Here is an 18579-nt window from a genome sequence, read left to right on the forward strand (position 1 = left end):
GCAAATATGATTATCCAAGGTATTATCCTAACTAGCATACCAAAACATTGATACTTGGATACTAAAATAGATAGAATACATACCTTGTTGTTGTTGCTTGACTCCATGAAGCTTGAGAGCCTAGTGCCCCAAGTGTGACACCTCAAATTGTTCACACAACATCATGAACTCTTGGAATAACCATGAGAAGAAGACATACATGTTCAAATCGGCTAGCCCTCAAAATATGTATCACTAGTGCCAATTTCTTGAACTAAAGGGGTTCTTATATAGTGTGGCTATTAGGGTTACACCATGTAACTCATGACTTTACCCATTCCTTATGCTCCATGGGTTTTAACCTCCATGGAGTATCCATGGATCACCACATGGGTTAAACCCAACATAAATGAATCTTGGATCATAAGCCCACATATATAAGAATGAATGATTTACACAATCAATCCCCATATATTTAATTAGTCTCTTTTTGATCACTAAATTAAGTCCAAATTAATTCTTGATCAATACTAATTAAATAACATGATTTCATATTAATATATTAGAACTTATAATATATTAATATGTCACAAAATGTCTTTTCCTCATAAACGGTCTATCCAAATGTTCCGATGCCATGCAACCGAAATGGACCATGCCGAGTCGGGTCAAGTACATACCAATTATAGTTATGGACTTAGACACTAATCCAACAGTCTCCCACTTGGATAAGTCTAAAACTATTATTGCGTATGACTTCAGGAACCAACTGGCAATCGTAGCTCTCAAAAGCCGCTGTCGAACTCTGACCTTGTAGATGAACTCTGACCTTTGTCAATGACTTGTCCATTAGATAAGGGATCATATATTCCTCCATTCTAGATATCATATGGACTGAGACATGGATTATAATCATTCTCTATGTCCATTTGTTGTTTCCCGATTTCCGATTTATGATGACTGACTAATTGAACAAATCAAATCAGTCCTGGCTCGGCCGAGCACTTCCATTTGTCATCATCAAATCATCGAGGGGCCCACAGATATCGCTTTTATCCCGAAGGTAAAAGGAATGGATAAACTTCGACTCATATGGCTTGTTCTACTACTTGTTGAATCATACACAAAGGCACGTTTTATAACACCGAGTTACCGAATGCGTTTTCGTGCAATCAATGTACAACCAACTCATAGTAACAAGTCATATCTCTAGGTTTGAAGAATATAAGATATTATCGTCTCATGATCACTCGTGATAAAATCCATGAAGTGATTCCAATGAGCGCGGGTTGAATCCAATACTCAGAACTTATGAGCACTCATGAGTGTTGTAGCCCCTTGTCCAACATCTTAGACCTCTACAAGCCAACCCATGACAGTCTTGATTCATATCTACTTCCAACATATGACCGACTGTGGATAGTTTGAATAACTTAGTCAATCAGGAAGAACGACCTAGTTATTCTGGAAGTCAAAACATGCAAAATGAAACACAATAATAATAGAATCTAATATGGTATCAAAACCTATGAACATAAATAAAACACCTTTTATTTATCACCATATGATTACACATTATTCATTGTATACTGTTTCAACTATCAACTTTATTCTTGAATTTAAAACAATAGTTGTCCCATGCTCCAAGCATGTACACTATGTTTTCTAAACACTAGTCATGCCATACACCAAGTATGCATACTATGTTTGTCTATGATCTTCACTTTGTGAATTAGATCAATTGAACATAACTCCAATGATCCTCTTTCACAGTCCCAAATCCTTACTGCAAATGCAAGAATTCCAAATTCATGCCATTTACTGAAATCTGTTAGATTCTAAACTTATATGCATTGATCCTCCTGTAATGATTATGCACAGAGTCAGAAAGACTTGATAACAACCATTACAGAGCATTCCAAAGGAGATCAGCTCATTGGAAATATCCTTCTTGCATTAAGTTTCCTAATCTTACACAGATTGAATAATTTCTAACTTTAAAACATTTCCAGATTCCATTTTGACTATCACTTCTGAACAAGAGTTGCCTCCTTACAGATTATGGTCCTTCCAGAATTATCACTATACTTCCAACTGTCCCTGAGCAACCAATCTTTGGTAAACCTTAGATTGTCCTCGACAATTGCTTAATCCTTTTAGTCATATCCAGTTCTAGACCTTTTCCCTTCTTAATGCCCCAGGCATTTGGAAAATTTTAGAAAGGATAAATATAGCATATGTAATCGATCCTATATCCGAAGCATATGGGACTCGAGTCATGATGTCTCACATAAAGACTAAACCAGTCTTTTGCTATAACATTTCCATTTCTATTTGCCAAGTTCTCATAATTCAGATTATGAAAAGGGATGCCGTAATCATAATCGAATTTTAGAACGCAAATAATGGACCCATATATAGAATTTCCTTATGTTGAGTCATTCCAACATGAAATTCATATATATATCCTTGACTGAATACGACTTAAAACCTCAATCTAAGCTTTTAGAATTGAAATGAAGTATAATGTCCTCTCCCTTAATTATAGCAAAACAACTTTTTCAACCCCTGCAGCCTCACGAATTGAAACTTTTGTTTTCTATAATTAACATTGCTAACTTGCAATCTTTATCATAATTATCATGCTCCCACTAACATGATGATTATTATCATAACACTCATGCTCCCACTAGCTTTGACATGTAATCAGAAATCAGCTGGACTTCTAGAAATCAATACTTTATTGACTTTCTTACTAAAGTTCAGATTTTTGATACTAGATTGCTTTGATAAAACTTTATCAATATCATACACCTTATCTTAGATAGCTCATAGGTGTGTCTAAAGAATTTTAAGAACTATAAAAAGGGATGCCGTAATCATAGTCTCGATTGTTTAGACCTTTACCACTTCTCACAAGTCCATGTTAGTGTGCTGGTTAACCACACACGCTCCACTAACGACTTTGAGAATGCAAATATCATAATTGCTATCTAGCTAAAATCTACTTAGTGAAAGTGTTTCCTCACCATCATTTTCATGAATCGGAGAGAAACCTTATGACACTTAGATTTTATGGTGTATGAGTTCCTATCCATATGAATTTTGTCAAAACCATAATCACAAGACAAGGTTACTGACAAATCCACACTTATATGGATTAAACTTGTGCAATCTTAAATTCTTGCCATTTGGCAGCTCAAGGGCCTGCCATTGCTTCCAAGTAGCTGTGCACCCAATTGAGAACTCTCAGAACTCCTATGCAAAGCCAACTTGAATAGGCACAGCCATGTCGACACGATAGGTTATAAACCTCAAGTCGTATGCTAGTGAAGAACTTCAGGTTTTATTCTTGATTAGTTCTTGAGACTTTCAAGACCTTTAAGACTCCCACTGTCCTCTTGACATATAAGAATTTCTTGTCAGATATTCAAGAGATAGTGTGGATTCTAATCAAGACAAACACTTCACACAATTGGCCTTAGTTGGTCTTTGTTTTATCCAAAACATAACAACTTACCAATTTCAAATGTACAAGAGTAGAAAACTTTTACTCTTACATTTGACAAGTGTTTTAAACCTTCTTTAAGACATGTCACTCAAGTTACAATCTTAGAGTATAACTCTAAGAATTGTTTTTGGAACGAAGTATAAATCATCTTCTTGATTTAACCACTTCAACAATTCATAGCTCCTCTTCTTAGCTACCAGAATGCACTTAGAGGATGAATTGTGATAAGGTCTCTTAATCATTAAGATGATTATATAACATGATACTAAAGTACTCTCCCATCTTTTCAGATTTGAGAAACTTTTATCTTTCTGCCTAAGTTGATTCTTCTTATTCGCTCTGCCATACATTGAAACCTTTTCCAATGTCTCAGAATTACACTTAAGCTTGTAAGTATAACCATATTTACTGAATTTTAGTAAATAATGACGAATATTCTTAACGATTATTTGTGGTGGGCTTGATCAGTGCACAAGAATGTGTACTCGATCCTTTACTTGACTCACACATCCATGTGAACAAGTAGTTAGTCTTAATTTTTCCAATGCTTGAAAGTTCTTATTCATCATGCTATACAACTTGCATGATTCCAAGTTTCTATCCAACTGAAACTTAGATGATGAGAATCTTTCCTTATTTGGTAAATTTAGACACTACCACAAATGAAAGAATCAAATTCATATTTCCACTCTTGCTCTTAATGGAATCTTATAAGCAACAAAAGTTTTCACAAATGCTATTGTAAGGATATTTTAAAATAAATAAAATAAAAAAAAAATTTCTTTTATTTTAAAACTTTGCGGAAAAACTATCCTTACAATGCAAAAGCACATGAAAACTTTGTTGTTATTTATTCCTAAGCAATATATCATAACTCTTAAGAAGTAGCTCAAGAATCCGATCTTCAAACTATGCGATAGAAATCCATCTATGCCATCAGATTCAGCATATTCTTTCTTTAAGTTTCTTCACTTTTTCTTTGATTCTTAAAACATCAACATGTGACCCAGTCACATCATGTATCAAGAATCTCAGAATAGAAACTTAGCAGAGTTAGATAGTGGACTTTACCCAAAGTAGAGTCAAACTTATTGACTTTAATATCCTTAGGTAAATTTGGCAGCTTCGCAACCAATGCCCCTTTCTTTGGCAATAGACCCTTGATAATGGGACTATCTCAGACTTAGCCATTCTCTTTACCATTTGGTCAACCGAGTTGACTATGGCCGATCCCTTTCCATTGGGAAGAGAGAGCTTTACTGGATATCCAATGTCATCATTGTCAATGTCCATAAAGTTTTAGGAAGTTGATCTTAGCAAATAGATAAGATCATTAAGGGTCTTGTCATAGTCTGTTTCATAGGAGTCCCAAAGGAACTCACTATGTGACTTAGAAATAGTTGAGTCACCAACTTTCTCAAGACTTTGACACCCAACTCTCCCGGCTTGTCAATATCTGACTACATCTCCAAGATGTGATCACATATAGACCTTTGCTTGAGTGACCTTAAACTTTTCAGGAACTTGTGGGTTAGGGAGAATAATTGGAGGAGGTGAAAGAAGTATGATTTCCATGGGACATCATCTTCATTTAGGAAAGCTTGTTTCAAGAGATTTGGGAAGATCATCTTTTGGGAGATATTCAAGAGAGTTGATTTAAAGTCCTTAATATAACACCCAATATGAAATATTAAGGCTAGGACCCAACAACCTATTTATAACTGGAAGAGGGATGCCGTAATCCAAGTTATAAAATAGTTGAAGGTAGGTAAATGACGATTTACCAATTTCCACCATGAAAAACGAAATATAATTAAGTTTTAATTGGATTTGAAACTCCTAGATCTTTTGAGATACATTGAACTTTCAATGGCATGTTTGAATCTCGATTGTGCCCTCTCAAGTTTGTGACTGGGATGCCGAGGATCACAACCAAGGTGTGAATAACCATGCAAATTGACTTGGTACCCTTAACTTTATCACCTAATCGATGTGTCGGTTAACCACACACGCTCCACCGATCTAGAATAGAGTCAAGTTACCCTTTGCCACTCTTACTAGTCCTTATTAGTGTGCCGGTTAACCACACACGCTCCACCAATGACTTGGTAAGGTACAAAGTGTAATTTCATGGGTTAGCACCTTTTCACATTTTCCTAAGTAACTAAGATTGGGAATGTACAAGTGTTTAGTTACTTAGTATTTATCATTAATACTTTTAATGAAGGGAGAATTATAGTCCTTTCCTACCCGTTCGGCTAACGACCCTCCACCAGTCAAGGAAGCGGTGGGTGAGAGTGGACACCCATTAAACTGCCATTTTATAGGCAGTAACCTTATACCCCCCTTATAGACCGGCTTCGTGAATGAGGCCTACTAACGGTAAGATTGACTTTATCTTATACATGTCTATATAATTAAAATTATAATAATAGTATAAGGGTTTGAATTTTAACTTTTAAAATTCTAAGGGCTAACTTGGAATTAAAGTATTCATAAGAGAAAACTTTTCAAATTCCAAAACTTGAGGGCAAGTTTTGAAACTATTCAAAACTAATTAATTCCATAACTTATGTGTTTAAAGTAGTTTTAATTAAAAAAAATTCTTCAAGTTCCATAACTTGAGGACAAGTTATGGAAGACTTTAAACTAATAAAAGAATGTAACTTTTCTTTATTTTGTAATTTATGGAATTAATTAAGGTTACACATTTTATTACTTAATGAAGTGACTCTTGAACCTCCATAACTTGAGGACAAGACTCTTCATTTTTGTAACAATTACCAACTTTTATGAGTTTTATGAAACTTAAATGTGACTTTTCATATAACTTAAGGACAAGTTACAAAAACACATTTTAGAATCAACTCTTTGATTAAAAATGGATTGAAAACACATAATCAATTAACTTTTCTATTAATCTAAGCAACTCATAAGAACAAGATAATTTAATCAAACTTTTTCATGTAATTAGCCTAATCACTAAACTAATACAAAACATGAATCTATTGACAATTATCTTTGAAATTGGATTAGTATGAACATTACCACATCAAAAACAGGATTATAGGTTCAAAAACAGCTTATGGTAATGTTCCTAGTCCATTTCTAGCCAAAAAACTCGAAGATATGCTGTCAGGGGCTCCTACTCGTCGAGTGTATCAACCTACTCGCCGAGTAGGGTGATTTTCTTCATGGACTCGGCGAGTTCATCAGTGGACTCGGCGAGTCCAGTGCCCAGAATGCCCGAAATTCGACTTTTTCAGCATTTTCCAGCAATTTGCATCAAGTATAATTGAAAACAAGCCTAGGCTCTGATACCACTGATGGGTTTTGAGCATTCTAACACTCCTAAGTGTACATGCAACCCTAAATACCTTGGATCTATGTTTTCTCTATTATACATGCAAATATGATTATCCAAGGTATTATCCTAACTAGCATATCAAAACATTGATACTTGGATACTAAAATAGATAGAATACATACCTTGTTGTTGTTGCTTGACTCCATGAAGCTTGAGAGCCTAGTGCCCCAAGTGTGACACCTCAAATGGTTCACACAACATCATGGACTCTTGGAATAACCATGAGAAGAAGACATACATGTTCAAATCGGCTAGCCCTCAAAATCTGTATCACTAGTGCCAATTTCTTGAACTAAAGGGGTTCTTATATAGTGTGGCTATTAGGGTTACACCATGTAACTCATGACTTTACCCATTCCTTATGCTCCATGGGTTTTAACCTCCATGGAGTATCCATGGATCACCACATGGGTTAAACCCAACATAAATGAATCTTGGATCATAAGCCCACATATATAAGAATGAATGATTTACACAATCAATCCCCATATATTTAATTAGTCTCTTTTTGATCACTAAATTAAGTCTAAATTAATTCTTGATCAATACTAATTAAATAACATGATTTCATATTAATATATTAGAACTTATAATATATTAATATGTCACAAAATGTCTTTTCCTCATAAACGGTCTATCCAAATGTTCCGATGCCATGCAACCGAAATGGACCATGCCGAGTCGGGTCAAGTACATACCAATTATAGTTATGGACTTAGACACTAATCCAACAGTCTCCCACTTGGATAAGTCTGAAGCCTGCTCCAGACCTGAAACTCCAGGTCCGATCGGCGGTTGTCGGCATAGCTCTTCTGCCGACTCTGAGAAGTCTGAAGCCTGCTCCAGACCGGCTGGATCCTCTCTGTCGTCTTGAGTACCACCTCCCCCATGACCCTCTGTCCAACCTCGCCCCAACATATCAGAGTTCTGCACTTTCTCCCATATAACATCTCAAAGGGAGGACGTTCAATGCTCGTGTAGTAGCTATTATTGTAAGAAAACTGTGACAAGGGAAGGTAGGTATCGCAGCTGCCACCGAAGTCTAATACGCATGCTCGCAGCATGTCCTCCATGGTCTGGATGGTCCGCTCACTCTGACCATCCGTCTGAGGGTCGAAAGCTATGCTGAAATGCAGACGAGTACCCAACTCGTCATGGAATTTCTTCCAGAATCTGGAAGTGAATCGCACGTCTCGGTCAGAGATCACAGAAACTGACACTCTGTGTCGAGCTACTACCTCCTTGATGTAGATATTGGGCAGCTTCTCGGCCGAAATGCTCTCCTGGATCGGTATGAAGTGAGAACTCTTGGTCAACCGATCCACGATGACCAAAATCAAATCCAACCCTCGTGCGGTCCTGGAAAGCTTTGTGATAAAATCCATAGTAATATCTTCCCATTTCCACATACGGATATCCAATGGTTGTGTCTTGCCGTGAGGCCTCTAGTGCTCGGCCTTGACCTTCCTGCAGGTCAGGCATCTCTCGACGTACAAGGCTACATCCCGCTTCATGCAGGGCCACCAGTAATCAGGACGAAGATCTCTATACATCTTTGTCGCCCCGGGATGGATAAAAAACCTGGATTTCTGCGCCTCCTCCATCAAAACCTGGCGCACACCTCCATGATATGGAACCCACACTCTACGGTTTAGTGTCAACAACCTACGACTATCATAGTCGAAGGAGGAAACCTACCCCACAATACGCTCACTCTTTCGATGTTCCTCCTTCATAGCCTCCTGTTGGGCCTTTCGGATCTGCTCCAAAAGTGGATTCACTACCATCATCCTCAAGCAGATATCTCTGATCGGGGCCGCCTTGTGGCTAAGCGCATCAGCCACAACATTAGCCTTCCCCGGGTGGTAAAGGATCTCATAGTCGTAATCCTTCACCACATCTTGCCACCAACGCTGCCTCATTTTCAGATTCGGCTGATCCATGAGGTACCTTAGACTCTTGTGATCCGTGTAAATGGTACAACGGACCCCATAGAGGTAATGTCGCCAAATCTTGAGGGCCAAGACAACCGCCCGCAACTCCTGATCGTGCGTCGGGTAGTTCGCCTCGTGAGGCTTCAGCTGCCTCGAGGCGTAGGCGATGACGTTCCCTCTCTGCATCAACACTGCGCCCAAACCCGAGATGGACGCATCGCAGTATACTACAAAATCCTCCACACCCTTTAGCAGGGCTAAGATCGGCGCCTCGCACAACCTCCGCCTCAGCGTCTCGAACGCTGTCTGCTGCTCAGGCCCCAGCGAAAGACAACGGCCTTCTTCGTGAGCCGAGTCAAGGGTACTGTTATCTTGGAGAAGTCCTGAATGAATCTCCGGTAATAGCCTGCTGACCCTAGGATACTCTGAATCTCATATGGAGACTTTGGAACCTCCCATCTCATCATGGCCTCCACTCGCCGGGTCACCCAAAATCCCGTTCTGGTTGACAAGGTGCCCCATAATCTGCACCTCGGGCAACCAGAACTCGCACTTGGAGAACTTGGCCTACAAGCTTCCTCTCCTTAGGGTATCCAACACCTCTCGCAAGTGCTCCTCGTGATGCACCTGCGCCTTGGAGTAAACCAAGATATTGTAAATGAAAACTATCAAAGACCGATCCAACATTGGTCTGCACATGCGGTTCATGAGGTCTATGAACATGACAGTAGCATTGTTGAGCCCGAAGGGCATCACCACAAACTCATAGTGTCCATAAAGAGTCTGAAATGCAGTCTTCTGTACATCCTCGTCTCTAAATCGCATCTGGTGGTATCCTGAATGCAAATCTATCTTGGAGAACCAAGATGCCCCCTGTAGATGGTCGAAGAGCATCAATCCTCGGTAGTGGTTAATGGTTCTTCACCGTTACCTTGTTCAGCTCCCGGTAGTCTATACACATCCGATGCGACCCATCCTTCTTCACAAACAGGATCGGGGCTCCCCAAGGCGAACTGCTCGGCCTGATCAATCCCTTGTCTAACAGCTCCTGCAGCTGTATAGACAACTCCTGCATCTCGGGAGGAGTCAACCGATATGGTGCCTTGGCTATCGGAGCCGCACTTGGGACTAGGTCGATCCTGAACTCCACCTGTCTCTCCGGAGGTATTCCAGGCAGCTCCTCTGGGAATACGTCCGGGTACTCTCGCACCACTGGCACATCGCTCATAGTCGCCTTACCCGCCTCTCGGGAATCCATAACGTAGGCGACGTATCCTGCGTAACCCTGCTGAAGATAGCGCCTAACCCTCGCTGTTGAGCATAAGGCTGGTCCTCGCGGCGGCCTCTCGACCTGAACCACCAACTCTCCCCCACTTAGGGTCATGATACGCACCAACTACTGCACACAATCGATCACCGGCCCATTAGGGCTCAACCAGTCCATGCCTATGATAACCTTGTTCCTATGTAGCAGAATGGGAACCAAATCAACGGGGTAACGCTCATCGTAAAACCTCAAAACGCAGTCTCTGAAAACCTCTGATGCCCTGATAGATCGGTCGTCAGCATTCTCGACCTCTAAGGGGCAATCTAACATGCCTGAAGACTCAGAAAACCTCTTGCTAAGAGCAAGAGAGACGAATGATCGGGTAGCCCCCGAGTCAAATAACACCAGAACTGGGATGTCGTTCACATGGAACGATCCTAAACAAAACACATAAACATAGCACATGAATATCATAAAAGACATATAATAAGAGCTAGGGAGAAGAAAACATACCCGTCACCACATCTGGTGCTGCACACTCCTCCTCGACGGTCAAATAGGAGGCTCAACTCCTCACTATTAGAGCATCTGTCTTGCCCTGTCGGCCATCCGTAATCCGCAGGGTCCCTGGAGCTGGCCCCACCACTGGCGTTGATGCTGTCAATCTTGGGCAGTTGGCCTTTTTATGGCCCTTCTGATTGCAATGGAAGCAAATCAGGTCTGATGTCTGAAAGGTGGGGGTAGGAGCAGTAGAATCCTTGTCGAAGTGCCCAATCTTGCCGCACTTGTAGCAACCCGATGACCCTAGTCTACAAACCCCCTCATGTGGCTTGCCGTACTTCCCGCAGCGGCTCCGACCCTGATGGCCCTTTGTCCTGGAGTCGAACCCCTTGGGTTTCTTTCCTGAAATCCTAGTAACCCGCTCAGTCTCTTCCTTCCTCTTCATGATGTGCTCTATGTCAATCTCCCTCTCCCTCGCCCTTACGATCATGTCATCCAATGTCGGGCATGCCGAGTAGCTGTCATGTTTCTGAATGTCAGCTCTCAACATGTCATGATAGCGGGTCTTCCGCATCTCCTCATCCCCTGCGTGCCGAGGCACCAGTAAGGCCCTCTCCCTGAACTTGGGGATAATCTCCGCCACCGACTCAGTCGTCTGCCTCATATCCATAAATTCCCTGGCCAGCTGCTGAAGCTCTACAGCCGACGCAAACTCAGCCCTACACCTGGTCACAAAGTCCGACCAAGTGATAGCCTCAATGGTTGGGGCTCCCAACGAACCACTGACCGCCTCCCACCAATCTTGAGCTCGGTCCCTCAAACATCCTGTAGCATACCAGACCTTCGACCCCTCAGGGCAGAAGCTCGTCAACTGAGCAGACTCCATGTATGCAATCCACCTCCTGGCAACAATGGGGTGCTTCACCCTGTGGAAGTCTGGCGCACAACATCCCCTAAAATCCTTGAAGGAGAGTGTGCGTTTCCCTAACTGGCTAGACGCCATGTCACTCCGAAATTCCCCGAGGCGATCCTCCATCAGCTCGATAATCCCTTCCTTGATCGACCCGAAAATCACCGGGGTCGACTCTGTTGGATTAGGTGTCTAAGCCCATAACTATTATTGGTATGTATTCGACCCGAGAGTAGCATGGTCCATTTGGGTTGCATATCATCAGGACAATTTGTTAGGATGGACTTTTGAGAGACGCGCATATATATGATTTATTAATATATTATAAGTTCTAATATATTAATATGAAATCATATGTTTTAATTAGTATTGACCAAGAATTAATTTGGAAATAATTTAGTGATCAAAAGAGACTAATTAAAACTATGGGGACTAATTATTGTAATTAGTTATATTTATATGTGTTGGGCTTATGATCCATGTTGGACCAAGTTTATGTATGGATACATAAAGAGTTGGGCCACATGAACCATGGATCATAAGACCCATGGATATGGGTTTGGGTTATACCCATGACTCTTAGAATTCAACACATATAAATACATATGTTATGACCTAAAAACCGCAACCACTAGTGTGTGTGCATGTTCTTGGAATTCATGAAGGTTTTAGAGTGCATGGAGATTCTCTCTCAAGTCCTACCTTTGTCCTTGATGTGTTGTGACTTCATTTGAGGCTTCCACACTATTGGGGATAAGTTCTTAAGGCCAAATACATCAAGACTTCCAGCCACACAAAATGTATGTTACTCTATCTAGTATTATATGTAGTTTGTATGACAATTGCATGCTAGCTATAGGTTCAATACATTGGAAAACCATTTGCATGTATAATTAGTGAAAACATAGATCCAAGGTATTTAGGGTTGTATGTGCACCATAGGATGTTGTATTATACCAAAACCCAACATTGGTATCAGAGCCAAGGCTTGTTTTCATGTTATACTTGCAAAATTGGCTGAAAAATCGCAGTTTGTTGCTGTCTGCTCAGCAGACTCGCCGAGTCCATGAAGGGACTCAATGAGTCCAAGGCTAAACTCATCCAACTCGCCGAGTTGGTTCATGCACTCGACGAGTTGGACCCCCTGACAGCATATTTTCGACTTTTAAGGCTGGAATTGGACTAGAAACATTACCCTAAGCTGTTTTTGAACTGGTAAACCTATTTTTTATGTGGTAATGTTCATGCTAATCCAATTCAAAATATAATTGCCAATAGATTCATGTTTTGTATTAGTTTAGTGGTTAGGCTAATTACATGAAAATTGTTTGACTTGAATTATCTTCTTCTTATGAGTTAGTTTAGATTAATAGAAAAGTTATGTGATAATTTGTTTTCAATCCAAATTAATCTTAAAGTTGTTCATAAAATGTGTTATTGTAACTTGTCCTCAAGTTATATGAAAAGTCACATTTATGATTTTTAAAACTCATAAGATTTCCAAAAGTTAGGAAAAATGAAGAGTCTTATTTTCTTAAATGATTTTAAAGTCTTCCATAACTTGTCCTCAAGTTATGGAACTTGAAGAATTTTTCCATTAAACTACTTTAAACTCATAGGTTATGAAAATGAAGAGTCTTTTTTCTTAATTGATTTTAAAGTCTTCCATAACTTGTCCTCAAGTTATGGAACTTGAAGAGTTTTCATTAAAACTACTTTAAATTCATAAGCTATGGAATTGAAAAAGTTTTTGAATTGTTCAAAACTTGCCCTCAAGTTTTTGAATTTGAAAAGTTTCCCCCTATGAATACTTTAATTTCAAGTTAAGCCCTTAGAGTTTTAAAAGTTAAAATTCAACCCTTATACTATTATAATATTAATAGTTAATAGTTATATATATGTATAAGAACAAAGTCAGTCTTACCGTTAGTAGGCCTCATTCACGAAACCGGTCTATAAGGGGGTATAAGGTTACTGCCTATAAAATGGCAGTTTAATGGGTGTCCACTCTCACCCACCGCTTCCTTGACTGGTGGAGGGTCGTTAGCCGAACGGGTTTGACAGGACTATAATTCTCCCTTCATTAAAAGTATTAATGATAAATACTAAGTAACTAAACACTTATAAATTCCCAATCTTAGTTACTTAGGAAAATGTGAATTTGGTGCTAACCCATGAAATTTACACTTTGTACCTTACCAAGTCGTTAGTGGAGCGTGTGTGGTTAACCGGCACACTAACATGGAATAGTAAGAGTGAGGAAGGGTAACTTAATGTTTGTCATAGATCGGTGGAGCGTGTGTGGTTAACCGACACATCGATTAGGTGATAATATTAAGGGTACCAAGTGAATTTGCATGGTTATTCACACCTTGTTTTGTGATCCTCGGCATCCCAGTCATAAAATTTGAGAGGGCACAATCGAGATTGAAACATGCCATTGAAATGTTCATTGAATCTCAAAAGATCTAGGAGTTTCAAAACCAAATAAAACCTAATAAATTATTTCGTTTTTCATGGTGGAAATTGGTGAATCGTCATTCGCCTACCTTCAAATATTTTATAGCTTGGATTACGGCATCCCTCTTCCAAGTTGTAAAATATTGTGTTGGGTCCTAGCCTTAATATTTCATATTGGGTGTTATATTAAGGACTTAAATCAACTAACTTGAATATCTCCCATTTTAAATGTCTGGTTCAGACAACTATGATCTTCCCAAATCTGTTTCCTCCACCTCCTCCAATTATTCTCCCTAACCCACAAGACCAAGGTCACTCAAGCCCTATTGGAAAGCAAAGTCTATGTGTGCTCACATCTTGGAGATGAAGTCACATATTGACAAGCCGAGAGAGTTGGGTGTCAAGGTCTTGAGGAAGTTGATTGTTGACTCGGTTCTTTAATCACTCTCTAAGTCACATAGTGAGTTCCTTTAGAACTACTATATGACAGACCATGACACGACCCTTAATGATCTTACCTATTTGCTTGGTGCTGCTGAATTAGCAATGATTTGGAGCACTGGTAAAGCAAATTTGATTGGAAGATCGACTTCCCAAACTACCAAGGACATTGGAAATCCAGAAAAGCTTTCTCTTCACAATGGAAAGGGGTCGGCCATAGTCAACTCGGTTGACCAAATGGTATAGAGAAAGGCTAAATCTGAGATAGTCTCGTGTACCATTCCCAAAGAGTCCATAGGTTTCTATTGCTAAAGGAAGGGGCATTGGTTGCGAAGCTGGCCAAATTTACCTGATAGTCTGTAAGGATGGTAAAATCAAAAGTTTTGACTCTACTTCAGGTAAAGTCCACTATCTAACTCTATTAAGTTCCTATTTGGAGATTCTTATTACATGATGTGACTAGATCACATTTTGATGTTTTAAGAATCAAAGTGAAGAGGAAGCTTAAAGGAAGAATATGATGATTCTGATCGCGAAGATGGATTTCGGTCGCATGGTTCGGTGATCAGAATTTTGAGTTGTTACTTAAAGAGTTTGTGATAGATTGCTTAGGAATACATAACAACATAGTTTTTCACATGCATTTGCATTGTAAGGATTAGTTTTTCCGCAAAGTTTTAAAATAAAAGGAAAGTTTTGATTTTATTTATTTTAAAATATCCTTACAGTGGCATTTGTGAGAAATTGTTGTTTATATGTTTCCATTGATAGCAATATTGGAAAATGGATTTGATTCTTTCGACTGTGGTTTTGTCATAATTTACCAAATAAGAAAAGATTCTCATCACCCAAGTTTCAGTTGGGTAGAAACTTGGAATCATGCAAGTTGTATGATGAATGAAAATTTTCATCTTTGGAAAATTAAGACTAATTCCTTGTTTACATGTATATGTGAGTCAAGTGAAGGACTAAGGGATCGAGTACACATTCTTGTGCACTGGTCAAGTCCACCACAAAGATCAATAAGACTATTCATCATGATTTACTAAGGTTTAGAAAATATGGTTATGCTTACAAGTTTAAGTGTAATTCTGAAACATTGGAAAAGTTTCAATGTAAGGCAGAATGAATAAGAAGAATCAAATTAGGCAGAAAGATAAAAGTTTCTCAATCTAAAAAGATGGGAGAGTACTTTAGTATCATGTTTTGTGGTCATCTTAATGGTTAAGAAACCATATCGCAATTGGTCCTCTAAAGACATCTTAGTGCATTCCTATGGTTAAGGAGAGGAATCATGACTTGTTGAAATGGTTAAATCAAGAATATGAGTCATACTTCGTTCCTAAACAAGTCTTAGAGTCATACTCCAAGATTGTAACTTGAGTGACACATCTTAAAGAAGGTTTATTAACACAAGTCAGATGTAAGAGTAAAAGGTGTCCTACTCTTGAACATTTGGAATTGGTAAGTTGTGATGTTTTGGATAAAACAAAGACCAACTAAGGCCAATTGTGTGAAGTGTGTCACAACTAGCATTCTAGCTAGGAAATTCTGTACTCTTGTAAACATTATCTACTGTAAACTAGTAAACCCTAATTCATGTTGTGCTTGAAATTCAACCCACTTTCATGAAACTTAACTTTTGGGCCATAATGGGCCTAAAATGGATTGGTTTACCGTTAATGGGCCTTATTGGGCCATAAGTAATTTAAATTCCTTATTGGGCCATAACTAACCTAATTTGATTATTATGGGCCATAAAACCTAACCTTTTAAGTCATATGGACCGTGAGACGCCTTAGAGGCCCAATAGGCCGAAAACTTTTATTTGAGCCTCCTAAATTCGAGCATGGGCCCAAAAATGACTCCTTCCCTCTCTTTTAGCCCAACTCGGCCCAATGAGAAAAGAAAAATGAATAAAAGGAAAAATGATGAATTATGGGAGGAAGACACATCACTTTTACATCTTGGATATCCATGCTAGATTTCCCTCCTCCCCATGCATCCATCAATTCATCACTTCTCTCTTCCCTCTCTTCTTCTACTCTCGGCCGAGGATCACCAAGCACACACACACACATCTTTAAACTCTCATCCCAAACACTCTCAAGCACATCCTCTTCTCCATTCAAATTTTCGAGATTTTGGAACATTTCAAGGAGGTTCTTCTACAAGAATCATGATCCTAGGTAAGTTGATTCTTGGATCCATAATCTAGTCTCTTTATTTCATCAAGAATCTCTTCTAAACTCACACAAACTCATGATCATCATCCTAGAAAACTCTAAGTTCGAGATCCACCCAAGAAGGCTTCCTAGGATCAAACTCTTCCATTTTCTTTCTTCAAAACCGAAGCAACAAACCTAAGGTGAGTTCATACCCCTCTATTTTCGGTTTTCATATGTTTTATGGGGGAGAATGCAAGTAAAATGTGAAGATCTATGTGTATTTGTATGAGATGTCTGATTTCTTGTGTTTTTGTGATATATATGTGCTAAAAACGAAAGATATTTCGAGATCTATAGTTCAAAAAGGAAAAATATGTGACCTAGTTCATATTTCACTTAACATGTCAAGATAAACTAATATACAAGCTTTAAAATAACACACTACAACATAAAACTCATTATTGGACTATTTTTGTCAAATAAACAAAAGTTTGGGAAAAAGTTTTCATTTACGGTTTTTACAAGGTTCAAATGTCAAAACAGTTAAAATGGAAATTTCTATGAACATTATGTTTTTCAAAGGACTAAAAATGAAATTTGTGGCTTATTGGGCTAAATTTTGGGCTTTTCGGCCCATAGGCCCAAAGTTGCGAAAAATATGGATTTAAGGGGTTGAAATGGTAAATTCTCAAAACAGTGGGTAGAAAGGTAAATAAATCTATTTCTGGGGTTTAAAATGATCATATTTGTTAAAAAGGATTAACAATGCAAAGATTTTGGATTTTGGGTAAAAAGTGTGAAAATTGCGAAAAAGGTGGACTAAAATGAAAATATTTTAACTAAAGGGTTGAAACTTTCTAAAATTTATTTTTGGGCTTAAAACATTATTTAAATAAGTTTTTGGGTCAAAGATGTCAAGAAAAATGGTTCAAGGACCTAAAATGTCATTTTTTATAAAAAGGGCAAAAATTGCCAACTTTACAAAATAAGGGGCTGAATAGGTCAAACTAATGTTTTTGGTCAATTATGTTGATAATAATAATAATTGGGTCAAAATATACAAAACTTTATAACTTATGGGTTGTAAATAGAAAAATAAATATTTTTATAAATCTATAAATCGTTATAAAACAAATTCGTGATTTATACGACACATCGATTAAACAACTCGCAACATTAATTCTATATAAAACAAGTAAACGTTCAAGTGGTTGGGCTTGAGAGATTGTAATCATGCTTAATGTGCCTTCGTGACTCATTAACATGGTTTTTGGGCCCAACATAAATAATACATGTTATTGGGCCTCATGTGACCCAATTACATGCTTAATGGACCCTCAATGGTTTTTATATGCTATTGGGCCTCAGTGGCCAATTAGCATTACTAGTAAGGTCCAAATAAATCATATGCGAAATGGGCCAACGCGCTTTTCGTATACTCGACAGCCTTAAATAACATACGAAATTAGTAGGACCTAGTAGTCCTCTTCTCCTCGTCTGTTAGGCTTACCTTCTCTTTAAGTAAAATAAAATTAGATCATTAATCAAGGTTAATCAAATTCATGTGGATTGAGTGAGTAATAACGGGTGACACCAATAAGTGTCGGTCGTAGTCTGTAGTTGTAATCAAAGTCTCATGGAGGGAGAGCGAGAGTTTGTGTACAGATCTATACGGGGGTGACTCCCCCACACCTAAGCTGTTCGCTATAGTTAGACTCGGCCAGTCTAGGGTGACAAAGTCTTAAGATCAAATTTCGGTGTTCATTAGAATGCCAAGACAGACGAACTAGTCATTATCATGCATGGTTATAACGACTCACGTAGAAATCCGACATCATTAATCAAGGGAAATTATATTCATTCGATATAACGATTCAATAAAGCAAAACAATCATAACTTTTTATCGGAAAACATCGGGTTTTCTAGGGAAACCAATCTTACTCATTTGTATTTTCAAAAGCTATAATGCAAAACTTCTCATTTATTCACGTATTGAAATCACTCACACACATACTTACAGGATCATCACCACATTTTCAA

This window comes from Lactuca virosa, chromosome 3, assembly GCF_052849685.1.
Source record: "Lactuca virosa cultivar CGN04683 chromosome 3, Lactuca_virosa_CGN04683_v6, whole genome shotgun sequence".
NCBI classification, from domain to species: Eukaryota; Viridiplantae; Streptophyta; class Magnoliopsida; order Asterales; family Asteraceae; genus Lactuca; species Lactuca virosa.